The 15,231-nt window shown below is 42.5% G+C and overlaps 1 protein-coding gene across 1 annotated transcript in view; it reads right to left on the bottom strand.

The window, feature by feature from the left end:
- JAK1 (Janus kinase 1) overlaps positions 1-15,231 on the bottom strand; it is a 222,090-nt gene that overhangs the window by 126,064 nt on the left and 80,795 nt on the right. The window lies entirely within an intron of this gene.

The following is a 15,231-nucleotide window of genomic DNA, read 5'->3' as shown; positions in this document are numbered from 1 at the left end:
TCAACAACATGATTCAAGCTCCCCTCATCTCTCACCTGAAGGACCACAAGCACCTCTCAAATCCAGGCTCTGCATCACTCCAGTGTCTAATTAATTTTCCACAGTGACCTTTTTTTAAAAGATTTTATTTATTTATTTGACAGAGATCACAATTAGGCAGAGAGGATGGCAGAGAGAGAGGGGGAAGCAGGCTCCCCACTGAGCAGAGAGCCCGATGTGGGGCTCCATCCCAGGACCCTGAGATCATGACCTGAGCTGAAGGCAGAGGCTTAATCCACTGAGGCACCCAGGCGCCCCCACAGTGAGCTTTTAAAAGTTCAAATCTGTTCCACTCTTGAGCTTGAAACACTCCAGTGCCTTCCCCTTGAAAATCCTTCTGGGCATGGTCAGGCTTCTATAGCTCAGGTCACTGTGGACTGAGGCTGCACCACCCGCCCTGATTTACTAATCCTACAGGAGGGCTTCTGGTAACTTGGGGTAGGTTACTGCTACTTACCTGATACTGAGCAAGAAGCGCTGGTGTGGTACCTGGTGAGTAAAGAGAGAATTTGATTCTAGAGTTCTGGAATTTAGGTCTGGCTACCACCATTAGCCACCTGAGATACCCTAAACAATTTACAGCTTACTCATAAAAGTTGAAGGACAGTCTAAGAGATCTCCAAAGAGAGAACCTTCTGGAAGGACGTAGAAGAATTCAGAGAAGACAGGAAAATCAAGCAGGGAGGGTCGTGGCCCAGTTGCCTCCACTTGTAGGTGTTTGCGTGCATGTGCTGCCTCACGTGCCACTCAGGGCTCTTCTATCATATTCTTCACCTGTTAAATTAGGATATCTTCCTTACGGGGATTATGCTGAAGGCGAACAAAGATCATGCAGGCCTGGCACACGTGGTGGGCTTGGTAAATCATCTTTATTGATCTGGTCCTTGAAAAACAAGTTGGGAGTGGATGAATGGAGATGGAAACATGAAAGAGCCACATTTCAGGGAAGGCAAAGAATAAAGATCAAGGAAAGCCAGGACAGCTGCAATGACCCCTATTGTACCCAAAAATGAATCTGACTGCTATATAAATGGAATAAGGACAGAGGGCCTTGGTTGAGTGTACTTCCCTATACTGGGCATTGCACTAAAAGCTGAAGATTCTGGGAAAAGAGACCCAGTTCCTGACCTCTGATGCTCACATTGGAGTGGAATAACAGGTGAGTGTTCAGTGTGATTCATGCTCTGCTAAAACTGGTCATAGAGGAGAATTATCCAACCTACCCTTGGCAAATCAGGAAGAAAAGAAGAAACTACAAGCAGCAGATAAATCACAGGAGCCCAGGTGGGGATCATGGCATATTTATTTACGTAGTAACACTCATATGCGGTATGGCTGAGGAAAAGATGAGAGTTATGCACAAACCTTATCTGAAAGACACCGTGTGTTTAAGCAGGTTTTTATTTTACAAGAATGGTCCTAGGGCAGAGTTTCTCAGCCTCAATAGTATTGACATTTGGGGCCAGAAAATTCTTTGTTGTGGGATGCTTACTGTGTATTGCAGGAATTCTAGCAGCATCTCTCTCCTCTAACCACTAGATGCCAGTAGCAATCCCCCTTGCTTCTCCTCCACGCCCCTCAGCCCCCCACCCACCTCCTGGCCCAGTTATGACAATCGAAAATGTCTTCAGACATTGGCAGATGTTCCCTGGGAGACAGAAACCACCCCTGTTGAGAACCACTAACGTAAAAATAAGGTGGACGATGGATTGGAAGTCAAGATTAATGTCCATAGCATTGTAGAGCTGCAGGCTACAAGTGATAACATCAATATTTAAAGCAGTGGACTAGGGAGGGATAAACATGAAAGTATCCAAAGCCTGAATAAACTGAAGAGGTAGAATAAACTGCATGGTAACTCATTTAGATGTGGGAGCTGAGGCAGAAGGAAGAGCCTCACGTGACCAAAATTGTTCAAATTAGTTGACAAGTCGACTAAGAACAACACCAACTAAATTGGATAAGGAATTCAATTTTATGTTTGAGAATAGAAAAAAATTGGAAAGTCACCCTAAAAGGAACATACGAGAGAGAGAGAGAGAGACAGTATAAAAGAACTACCCATATGTCCTTCTGATATGTAACGTATAGCGTAAAACCTGCAAGCCTTGGGGCACCTGGGTGGTTCAGTGGGTTAAAGCCTCTGCCTTCAGCTCAGGTCATGATCCCAGCATCCTGGGATGGAGCCGCATCCAGATCTCTGCTCTGCAGGGAGCCTGCTTCCCCTCCTCTCTCTGCCTGTCTCTCTGCCTACTTCTGATCTCTGCCTGTCAAATAAATAAATAAAATCTTAAAAAAAAAAAAAAAAACCTGCAAGCCTCCTACAACTATTCATCTAAATTGAACTAAACCAAATGCAATGAAGCAGAAAGCTCTTATCAGGGAAATTCTCAAAAAACAACCCCATCCAACCAGCAATCATACACATGGGTTTCCCACGAAAATCTTTATCAAAAAAGTGTTTGCTCACCAGTCTGTTTCTCTGGAAAAGATTAGATTACAACGGGGAAATAAATTCAAACAGTAAGGTTTGCCTCAAAAAGTTGAACTGAACAAAACTAAAATACCCTTGTACAGATCATGAAGTTCAATTACAAAGACTTGGAAACTAGAGAAGAGAGATAAAAATCACTGTAATTTTGCAATCCTAATATATAGTTTATCATATTATATATTTTCTTCCAGTTTTTTTCACTAGGTATATTTTTAATTTAAGTATAATCATGCGCATGTAATTTTATAAGTTGTTCCTTAAATTTATTTTAATTTATGAGCACTTTCCATGCTACTACAGAAGTCTTTTTAACTAATAAATCTCTTCATGCAAATAAATAATAAATAAATATATACTATTTAGACAATTTCTTAGGAGAGACTCACAGAAATAGAATTATTGAGTAAAATGTACTGCATATTTTTAGAGTCCTGATTCATAGATACATATTGGCAAGTCAGTTTCCAGAAATTTTCCAAAAATTTTTACCACCCTGAAAAATGCACACATTGTTGGGTTCTGCAACAATGAACATTATTTTATTTTTTTTTTTTTAAGAGTGAGTAAGCAAGAGAGAGAGAGTGCACGAGCGGGGCAGAGGGAGAGGGAGCCTGTCTCAGGATTCAATCCCAGAACCCCAGGATCATGACCTGAGCCAAAGGCAGACACTTAACCAACTGAGCCACCCAGGTGCCCCAAATGTTATCATTTTAAAATGATTCACATCTTTGGGGCACCTGACTGGCTCAGTTGGTAGAGCATGCAACTCTTGATCTTGCGGTTGTGAGGTAGAACCCCACATTGGGTGTAGAGGCTACTTAAAATACAATTTAAAGGGGCGCCTGGAATTAAAGAGTCTGCCTTCAGCTCAGGTCATGATCTCAGGTTCCTGGGCCCCAAGGAACCTGCTTCTCCCTTTCCTCCCCGCTCATGCATCCTCTCTCTCTCTCTCTCTCTCTTAAATAAATAAATAAATAAAATCTTTAATTAAAAATTTTTTTCCATTTTCTTATAGTCAAGTATTTTGGCTGTTGTGGGTTTTTGTTTGTTTATTTGCATTGTGGTTTCCTCTGCAACTCTTTAAGAAGTCATCCTCTCTCCTTAGGTTAGACAAATGAATACAACAAATATTTGTTGAGTACCAAATTATGTGCCAGGCACTATTCTGCACTGTAAATACAGCAGTGAAACAAGACAGGGAAAGTTCCTAGTTGGAAAGGATAGCTGAAAACAAGAAAATGAGTCAATAATTAGAATAATGTCCTATAGTGATATATGCTAAAGGGTGGGGGGAGGAGATTTAAGAGACAGAATAGGAAGGATGACACAAATGTTTGTTTTACATTACTCTGGGTTTTATACAGATCAATGCTTTAAATATCCGATATTTGGGGTGCCTGGGTGGCTCAGTGGGTTAAAGCCTCTGCCTTCGGCTCAGGTCATGATCTCAGGGTTTTGGGATCAAGCCCCGCATCGGGCTCTCTGCTTAGCAGGGAGCCTGCTTTCCCTTCTCTCTGCCTGCCTCTCTGCCTACTTGTGATCTCTGTCAAGAAAATAAATAAAATCTTAAAAAAAAAAAATCCGATATTTAAACCATCTGAATTTTCAATTGTTGCTCCAAGGTGTCTGAAATGCTATTTGTTTCAAATCAAGACTGTCATTTATATTGAAAATGTAGTATTCAATAAATGTTCTTTATTTAACAATCCCTTTCCCTTATCCCACCCTCCAAAGAAAAAGGAAAAGTAATATAAAATGTTAGGTCTTTCACCTCTAAACTAAATTTAGACAGTAACTGAACAGATATATATGTGGTCCCTAATCCATTGAATTAGCCTCCTTCACTTCTAGATTATATGACAATTGTGCGTTTATCTTAATAAGAAACAGGTCAATGGCTTTCCAAAGTACAGTCTCTTACTGTATGCCCACCAGTGATGTATAAAATTTTTGTGGCTCCATAGCTTCACCATACCTGGTATTACCAGTCTTTTTGTAATTCTAGCAATTCCAGTAGGTTTGAAATGATCGCCTGTGTTGTCCCAATGAATAAAGAATGATGAGAATTTTTCATGTGCTTCTTTGCCATGTGAATGAGTATCTTCTAGAAATTTTTAAAGTGTCTAGTCAAGTCATTCTCTTTTTTATTAAATCAGTATTTTATCTTCTTATTATATCACTTTAAGAATGAATTCTATTCTTGATACACATCTTTTATTGTTGACATGTTTTATAGATAGCATGCGAACAGCATGCCTTTTTGTTTTAATATATTGAGTACATTTCAAACAACAAAGGTCTTCATTTTGATTATCCTCCTTGTCAATTTTTAAAAGGTTTTGATGTGTGTTTTTTGTGTCACATTTAGGAAATCTTTGCCTAATCCAGGATAGTAAACATGTTCACCCATTTTCTTCTAGAAAATTCATAACTTCAGTTCTCGCTTTAAGTTCTCTGATTCACTTCATATCTAAAAACTTTTGTATAATCTCTGATTTTTTAGTACATGGATAACCAACTGTTCCAATAAAATTTATTTTTTAAAAAAATATTGGTCTCCTTCTAAGGTGGAGAAATTATCACACTTACAGGAAAGAAATCCTTTCCCATTGCCTACTACCATGAAAACAGCAGGCCTTCAACAATGTTGATAATGACAGACTGAAAGTAAGAAAATGGAGTCTGATTAAGTGTAATGGGGAAGCAAAAGGGATGTATATAAATTTTTGCCTAGAAGGAATAATGTATGATGTAGAGTAAAAGTTCAGTAGATATTTGCTAAAGTATAATTCAGAGAAAGAAAAAAGATGAAAGCAATGGAATCACATTGGTATGATTGTAAATGTCCAGTTTAAAACCTTCTGGACTAATATTATTGAAGGAACACTGTCCAGAACATTGATGTTTCTATCATGCATTTTATGAGAGGATCAGTACTGCCCTAAAATTATTGCTTGAGACACACCTTGATGTTGATTTGGAGAACTTCCTCGGCTCACTCCTATTAAGACACGAGGTTCATCTTCCTTAGAGACTTCAACTCTTGTAAGATGTCCACTCTGCCCTTAGCCCAACTGTCCCATAGCTGAGCAGTAAAGGTGGTTTTGGAGTACTCCAGATCTAAGTTTGAATTTCAGCTCAGCTCTGCCACTTAGCAGCTATAGACCCCAGGCAAGCTCCTAAATTAATCCTCAGTTTCCTCATATATAAAATGGTAATAAGTAGTATCATTCAATGATTATGAAGATCAAGTAAAAAGGGATATGCACACTCCCTGTTTCAACTACATTATGATGCATGCATTGCCCTCAATTTTCTAGTCACTAACTGGGAAGCATATATTAGTTTAGGTGCTTCAAGAAGCGAGTAAGACAGGATTAGATAAGCAAGAGATTTATTGGGAAAATGTCTGTAAAGGGAGAGAAAGCAAGAGAAAGAGGGAACCCTCACGACCATGTTGCAGCTCCAATATCTGTAGAAGTAAAGTAGGGGAATGGGAGGAAGGGATAGAAAGAGGACATTTCCAAGAAAAATGTCAGGGAAGCCCCTTGGGAGTCCTCAAGCCAAGTGGTTGCCGCTCACATAGTATGCTGCCATGCTCAGTCGTGGGCATGGGAAGCCCAGTCCCCACACAAACATGGTAATGGATTACACAGAAGGAAGATCTGGAACTCTCTGTCAGCCATGCTCCCTGCAGGAGGACATCTGAGCTGTACAGTTTCACGGCGGCTACATTCTACCCATCGCACTGCTCAGGTCCGCTTCTGTAGTAGATTCAGGGAGTAGGACCTCCGCAGGTCTATGGACCTGTCTTTCTGCAGGCAAATATAGAAAAGGTGGTTAATGAGGCAAACAATGGCCAGGTCACTACTGTTGGTCTCAGAGCCACAGCTGGTTCACGTCCTCTCCTTTTTCTGCCCCTTCTTTTTGTTTGTTTGTTCGTTTGTTTTCTCTTCTGTCCATTCTAAATTCCTCTCATGCCTAGCTATTAGTCTGGCAGGTCCTGGTGGCTTACCCGGTGAAGTGACCCAAATCTTCCTTCTGGAGGGATCGGAGCCTTTTGCAGTCACACCCTTCCCAGGCCAGGAGCACTATACACTTCCGGTCATAGTTCCGATGGGGCAAGTGAGTGCCAGAAGAGGCCCCACGGTTCTCCTGGGTTCCACCCATGTTCCTCTCTAGCTGCATGTATAAAAGGAACTCTACCTCCTGCTGTTGAAGACGGATTTTCCCTGCCATAAATGGTTGACTCTTTTCCCCCTGCTGGTGTCTGGAGACAAGGAATCCAAAGGGCCTTGGTGACAGCTATAATTCATAAACCCAAAAGACTCTTGTTACATCCCCTGGCAAGGGCCCAGAGAGACCAGAATGTAGACAAAGTTCCCCAGTAAGTCATTAGGAGTGAGGGCAGATGGTGCCACTTCTGCTCTGATTCCTTGGTTCCTGGATCCAGTCACCCTCCTAAGTGTGGACACACAGTCATACAGAGGTCTCAGCTTTAAAGCATATCCTACAGGAAGACAACCCGGTCTCTCAGAGAGTTTCCTCTGATCTGTCACTTCAAGTGTGCCTTTCCAAAACCTCCAGCATTCTACGAGGTCTGCTGCTCTAGACGGTGTCATATGGGATATATATGGCCAGAGGACCACATGATCACAGGCCCCCTCTTTTTTAGATTTTATGTAGTACCTTTGTTGTCTGCACATTTGATCCTAGGGACACCATGAGCTGTTAATCCTGTTAATCCGTTATTCCTACAGGCCAAGCCCCTGTGGCCGCCCCTCTATCTCTACTGGTGATTATGGTCTCGTGGCCTCATGGCTTCTGGTAGGTAAGCACTTCCAGCTGGTCTCTGTTCTTTAGAAAAAGCCCCCTCATGCCCGTGGCTATTAAGGAGCCCAGCTCTGAGACCACTCTCCTCCCTTAATCCCAGACCTTCGGAAGTGACTTCTTAGTGACACTGCTACTTCTCTTGGCAGTACATTCTTAATGGTCTTGGTGAATGGTATGTCCTTTGGGCCTCCCATGAAATGTAATCGTCTCATGGGGCTTCTGGCCTGACATGATATTTTAACTCTACATGCCCCTTCCCTCAACTTCTTAATCCTTCCTCTGCCTTCTGCCAGGGCAACTCAGGCACCTCCACTTCACCCAGGTTTGGCCATCACTTTTTCCAGGCTTCTAAGCAGCCATCCCATGTATTCTGCGGTGAGTTTGCCTCATCCTCTCAGGTCCTTGTTAGGATGTTAAATGCTGTGTCCTGAAAAAAGCCCTTAGGTCTGAGCTCCAGATAATTATAATTCTCTTGGGCAAGGTTACTTATCATTTGTATAACTGATTATATTTCCCCTGTTGATTGTTAGGAAGCTCAGGATCAAATTTTAGTCGTACATTTTTTTTTTAATGATTTTGTTATTTATTTGAGAGAGAGCACATGGAGCGGGGAGGGGGGGGGTGCCGAGGGGGAGACAAAGGATCTCAAGCAGACTCTGAGCTCAGCATGGAGCTAGATGGAAGCTCATCTCACGACCCTGAGATCACGACCTGAGCCGAAACCAAGAGTCAGACGACTGAGCCACCCAGGTGCCCCCAGTCATACATGTTTTATATACAGGAATTATAGATCTTATCTACTATCTTTGGAACAGCTTCATCTTTCTGCTCACTTCATACTGACTCTTTCTATGGCATTTATTCAACACACTATCTGCCCAGCACTGTGTTAAGTGCATATATATTATCTCGTTCAGTCTTGGCCTCCCCTACTGTGGGATCTTGGGCAAGATACCAAATTTCTATATGATTGTATTTTTTCACCTGTGAGGAAAATCCTAACGTCCACTTGATAGGGTTATCATGAGGATGAATAATCATGAGGATGAATAATCTAGTAACTAATATCATTAGTTATTAGTAGACACTCAAGTTTTTTTATTAAAAAAGTCCAAATATCTGATACAATTATAAGACGTCAATGTAGTAATTTCTGAAAAGATGAACATCCATTTATCATAAAAGCACTCAATATACAGAGTGTTACTAATCTTATTTATTATGGCTTAATCTAACAGAAGGCTTTTGTGGTCATGTAATTAATAGCACTGTATAACGGAATCAATAAAACTATTATAATGAATGTTCATACAGAAGTGTTCATTTGTGGGATATGTATATATATAAAATATTATATATACATAGGATAAATGAGATGATGGCCCCATTGGAAGGCAGTGAACCCAAGGATTCTTTACTTCAAAATCTATCCCATTTTATAGGAATATCAGATTGCTTTGGACTGACTTACTAGCTCTAATAATAGGCTTATTCTACCCCAGGGACTTAGTATACTGCATTAATAATGAAAACACATTCTGACAGCCAAGCTTAGAGTCTGGAAAGGCCACTGGACCATAAAGCATGGGACCTGACTGCCCAGTGAGCTCTGTGACCAACCAAGGAAGCATAAGGCTGTCTGTTTAACCTCTCTGAGCTCATACTTCTCTTCAGTTAGAGCACATGATTTTATGACATCTGTCAGCATCAAAATTCTGTGCATCTTCATTTTTGAAGCTCACAGTATCCTTGTAAAAGTGATTGGCCAATAAATCATATTTGCATTTGGAGTGGAAAGCCTAAATTACATGCCTAAGAGCAATAGGAAAATCAATTATAGTTTAACAAGAACTAAATTTCATTTCTCCCCAAGTTCTAATTTTCTGTTTTTCTGGCAACAGAGTAATATCTAGGACTCATAGATTCTCAGAGGTCAATTCAACTCAGTTCAACAACATTTATTCAGTATCAGTGTATGCCAAGTACATACTAAATTCTTAAGTTTCTGGGACCTATGATGCAAGATACCCACGATCAGTAACAATCAACTCAATAACTATGTGTGTAGGATACACACTCAGCCCGTAGCAAGGGTCGTTCTGGGACTGTGGTATAGAGAAGAAAAGGCAAAACATCCCTCTGAAAAATAAATGATCAAGTTTCAAATGGTTGACACAGAAGGGAAATGGCATAAGATTTCAGAGACAGGAAATGTCCCTGAAAATCCAGGTAGACTTCCCGGAGGGTGAGATGTGACTTGAACCCTGAAGGATACCAAAATACAAAGAGGTGGAAGTGGTAAGCCTACTTAGATGGTATTTATATCCTTCCCAGAATTTTTAGGATTAGGCTTATTTTTAGGGGTGAAATATATGTGTGTGTTGACTTTACTCAATTTTAGGTATCACAACAGCAGAAACCACACATAATATTTATAGAATTCAGCACGACAGATGTTTATGTTTGCCTGCTGTATGTCAAGTACAATACTGGGTAAGCTTTGGAGGGGAGGGAAAGGCAAAGAAGGAAAGAGAAAGAAATCAGAGATATAACTGGGAAATCAGCTGAGGTCCTTTTGCCTCTCAAAGATCTCAGTAAACTTAGTTTGAACCCCCAACCCTTAATCTGGCCTGTGGAAGTCTACAGCCCTTTCCAGAGCTGGATGACATCCAAAAGGACACTTTCACTTCCTCACACCTAATCTGTTCTGCACAATGTGGAAATGAAACTCCATCCCTTCCCGGTTTTCCCATCAAGGCACTCACACAAATGTGCCTCGCTTCGATTGTCATTGCTGGAGATGTGGGGAATGGCAGGGAGAAATCACAGCTGCTCTCTCCCTTTTCCCTCTGCCCTCCCTCCTCTCTTTGCCTCCCTCTCTCCATCCCAGACCACCCCCAAGAATTGCACATTCTCCATGTAGTACCCACAGCAAGTGCCCCCCCCCCCAGCATCCAGGTCCTCAGGTTCCAACATTCTGCCTCAAGCTCTCCAACAGATTCTATTATACCCAATTTTCCAGACATAGATGCGTCTAGCCCCAGGAGGAATTTTGGCGCCAACTATTAAGAGATGGTGATATTCTCCCCACCTTGTTACAAAGAGAAAGATATGGGTGACTCTAAGAAAGTTTGACTCCCAAAGTGCTATGAGATGACAGAAGCAAGAGAGAGGGCAGGAGGGGGTTATGGCGGGTTCCTTGACCTCTTCCAACTGGTCTCTCTCCCCCATACATTCATACAGCAGGTACTATGTGCATCACTTTTGGGGAATCTGTTTCTGCTGCCTTCTATTGCTATCTCTCTTTCCACCTGTCCCTGTGTCATGTTTCTGACCAGAAATTTTGTGGCTCCAAGATAGCAGCATTTCTGTTTCCACCCCAAAACTCTCATAAGCCATGGGCATCCCTGATGGGTCTGGGAGGTCCTGCTTGCGGGAGCTGTATAATTTGCCTGGTTTCACAATACCTTCCCCAGATTTTCCCCCAAAATATCATATAGCAGGAATTTGTTTCAATTAAAATAAATTAACAGGGGCACCTGCGTGGCTCAGTGGGTTGAGCCTCTGCCTTCTACTCAGGTTGTGATCTCGGGGTCCTAGGATCGAGCCCCGAGTTGGGCTCTCTGCTCTCAGCGGGGAGACTGCTTTCCCCTCTCTCTCTGCCTGCCTCTCAGCCTACTTGTGATCTCTCTCTGTCAAATAAATAAATAAAATCTTTAAAAATAAATTAATTAATTAACATATCTCTAAGGATGCATTGAGTATGTAACCAATTAGCTTGAGATGTCCATTCATGTTACACTGAGGAGGAACCAAAAAGGACTAAGGTGTACTGAGGTAACCTAGGGGCCAGCCACTTGCTGCCCTTCTCACAATCATCTCTTCAGGTGAGATGAGGTTATTTGCCAAAGGTCACACCACTTCAGAGCAGACACTAGAAGCTTAACGCAAGAATATCTGGGTTCAAAGCTCCTGCTCTTTGCACTACCCCACATCACTAAAATAATAATGCTCCTTTAGGGTCATTCAGAATTCTCGTTTTTAAAAAGAAGAGCCGTTATTTGATGGGATACAAACGAAAGACCACCCTAATGTTAGAGTCCTGGAGTCGTAGAAAGAAAACCAACTCCATGACCTTGAACAAGCGGTTTCACCTTTCTGAGCTTCAGGTTACGCATTTGTACACACAGTTTTACAGAGATGACATCAACACTAACTTAAATTACATATCTATCTATTTATTATATAGTTAATTTAAGATCTTAATCTAACACTGTCTGGCAAGAAGGATTCAGTAGAAGTCCTGCTTCCTTTTGCAGAACATAAAATGGGAGTTGACAGCTCTGACAGTTCATTTAGTTGGGCAGCTGTTTTTAATTGGGCTAACATATTACATTATTTGGAGGGGCATTAGCTGAGCTCTACATGAGCAGATTAATCATGAATTCAACATCACCCAGAAGCAGCCACAGAACTTGCAGGTAAGTTGGCATCAGCATCATAGAAAGCCCTCCTCTACAACGACTATGACTGACCCCTACACAAGGTGCTTTCAGATGTTGCTATCAGCCCAGGTAGGAGGTAAGAGGGTTTGAGGTATGAGCATTATAGAACGTGGGGAAGTTTGGGAGGCTGGTTTGGGGAGATGGATCCAGTCTTCCTAGTCCCTCATACACCAAGAGCCTACTGGCTCATGTTTCTAGGAGCACAGTCTTGACTGAGAATCGAAACTGGGTCTTAGAATCAGAACTCCGCCTGCTCCTAGATGTGAGACTTTGGGTTTTAAATCTGTTTTCTCATCCATAAAATGGGGATGATTACATTTTCTGTCTTCTAAGGTTGTTGTGAAAATTAAGTTACATAATGAATTTAAAGCACTTAGTATAGTCTGTGGCACATTGGAAGCCCTAAAAAGAGTTGGTCACTATTTTATTAGCAGGGACCAGGGCCCTGAAGCCCTAAGATTCAGGGCAGTAGAAGGGGAAAGGAAAGGCTCCCTGTTGCTGGAGGATCAAGTTCAGTGTCACAGTAAAGCATACAAAGTCTGTCGTAGTCTGGCCCCAACCTCTTTACCCTTTGGTCACCTGCACATGCTCTGCAAAAAAACCTCCTCAGCAACCCGAGGCAAGCAGGATCCGTCCTTTGGTTTCACAGAGTACTTCGCATATACTTTTGTACTTTTTCTTATCATACCTTATTCCCACTATTCATTTGCCTACCTGTCTCCGCTCTACCCAATCGCATCCCAGGCTATGAATTTACGGAGTCCAGGACAATATATCATCTTTGTATTTGCAGCCATTTTGTAAATCTTGGGTGGATGGATGATGGGTGGGTGGATGGACAGATGGATGGATGGATAAGCAACATGGGAAAACACAGTGACTTGGTCAAGAGATTAAGACCAGGTACCCCAGATAGAAGGTAAGTCTTTGTTTGCTTGACAGATCTTCTTAAGCCCAAGTGTAGAGGACATGCCATTTGCAGAATCATTTGCCTAATGGGGGTGGTTGGGCAATCTGTGTGTGTCTTTCAGGGAAGCAGGCCTGGCTGATAGCTTCTGGTAGGGCCAGTATCAAGCAGAACATGTTAGTAACCAGAGAGCCAAGCTCTCTAAGTCCTCCTGCTACCTCCAAGGTCAATATGTTAAGCAGTTAGGAGCAACAGGCCCTTCCAGGTGTGGTCGGTTGCCAGTGGGGCAAACAGACTCATTGGCAAGGCCCATTGTCCCTGTGATTATGTTCACTGTAAACAATGATGCAAGATCTAAAGATAGAAAGTGGGTATGAGATGCAATTCCCACAGAGGATAGACCATCTGAGGATAACATTTCAAAGTACCTGGAATATAAAACATTTCAGAACATAAGGCAATACAAAGGGAGGTTATATATCTTGACTTTCCAGGAACCATCCTATTTTCATTTTATTTTTTTCTCGTTAAAGGCAAATGAAAATGATACTTATTGATTAATCACTTACTATGTACTTCACACTTTTTTAAAAGAAGTGATGTGCTCAAGTCAGCTCCCACTGGCAAATGAGAACAGACCGTGTGCATGTCTCCTCAATTCCACATTAGATGATTTCACACTGGAGCCTTAAATGAAAGACCTGGATGAGCACCACATGTGCCAGCTGCTCTTTGCTGACTGGACCAAAGCTACAGCCAACGCTAGAGGAACTAAGGAGTGAATATTGCACTTGCTTCAAGCTCTGGTACGTGGAAGAAAGAACCCCTGCAGTCTCAGACCACAGCTAGTGCTTCATGAATAAGAGATGATCTGGAACCAGCTACCATTCCAGAAGCGCCGCCATTGCTGCCCTTGCCCGTGAGCCAGTTTGCCTGCCTGTCCAACCTGGAACCCATGGCCACTCCAAAGAGTGCCGCTTCACCTTCTGTTGGCCAGGCCCTGGCAACATGCAGACATCACTGTGCCCTGTCTGTATCCAGTACCCCCTGCAATCATTGTTTAACACTGTAGCCAAGTTGAACCTGGCTTCCTCGTGCCCTGGTTGCCGAGCAGGGCGGAACTGAGGGGTCCCTCTTAGGAGCAGAGTTCTGTTTCAGGTGGGCCACAGCTGGCCGGGGCAAGTTCCTACCTGGCTCTCACTCATCCCTGTCCCTGCTTCATGACTCCTTATCCCTCCTTCTGTCCTTTTCCTTCTCCTCTGCCATATACACACACTACAGGGCTGAGGCTGCCAGCACCTTGCTCAGCCCACTTCTCCCTACAGTGGACCACAGCCTGGAAATAAACACAAATGTATAGGCAGCCCAGGGGCCAAGAGCTACCCCAGCCACAGCCCTGGGCCTTTGCCTGCCACTGTCACTGTCTGTCTCAGAGCTAGGCTTCTGCAGCACCCAACACAGTGTGAGGCCCATAACAACAAAAATTCCAGGGTGTGGGGTTGTGATTAGAGGGAGGGATGTTGCAGTGAAAGGCTGCCTCCTATTCTAGGGTCCCGGCAGTCCCCAGTGAGCCAGGAGTTTGGCTCTCTGAAGTGGGAAGAGGGTGCTGGCTCAGGGCTCTGAGGGCTGGCACGTGGACCATCTTGAAACCACAGCATTTTCCTCTAACACACCCAAACATTCAGGCAGCTTGGGAGTTCCAAGCTGTCAGCTTGGCAGAGTCTTATTTACCACAGAAAGGGAATTTAGACAGGGGAGAAGGAACCTGGGCTCCCATTTGGGGCCACCAACCCTAATGGCAGTGTTCTACCCCCTCCTCTTGCCTTGGCTCCCAGTGTGGGGGAGATTTTGGGCACTGCCTCTTGTCTGAGAGACATTCTCTGTGGCTTCCACATTGCCTTTAGACAATAACTGTTAGCTATCAGCTTTGTCAGAAGATTTTTTATAAGCAGAAAAAAAAAGTTGAAGTAAAATTTTGCTAATGTTTTTAAAAAGTGAAAAGACAACCACAAAACAGGACAGAATATTTGCAAGTCATGTATCTGATAAGGGTTTAATATCCAAAATATGTAAGAATTCCTATAGCTCAACCTAAAACACTCAATTAAAAAATAAACAAAGTACTTGAGTAGACATTTATCCAAAGAAGATATACAAATGGCCAGTAAGTGCATTAAAAATGCTCAGTATCATTAGTCATTAGGAAATAAAACTTAAAACCGCAGTGAGATACCACTTCGTATCTACAAGGATGGCTATAAAAAAGAAAATGGAAATAATAAGTGTTGGCAAAGGATATGGAGAGATTGGAACCCTCATCTCCTGATGGTGGGAATGTAAAATGGTGCTGTCCCTGTGGAAAAAAGTTTGGCAGTTCCTCAAAAAGTTAAACATAGAATTGCCCTATGACTGAGCAATTCCACTCCTGGTATACACCCAAAAGAATTGAAAAA

Source organism: Martes martes (assembly GCF_963455335.1).
Source record: "Martes martes genome assembly, chromosome: 4".
NCBI lineage: Eukaryota > Metazoa > Chordata > Mammalia > Carnivora > Mustelidae > Martes > Martes martes.
Note: the sequence above shows the minus strand (reverse complement) of the source record. Positions and strands in the feature narration are given on the sequence as shown.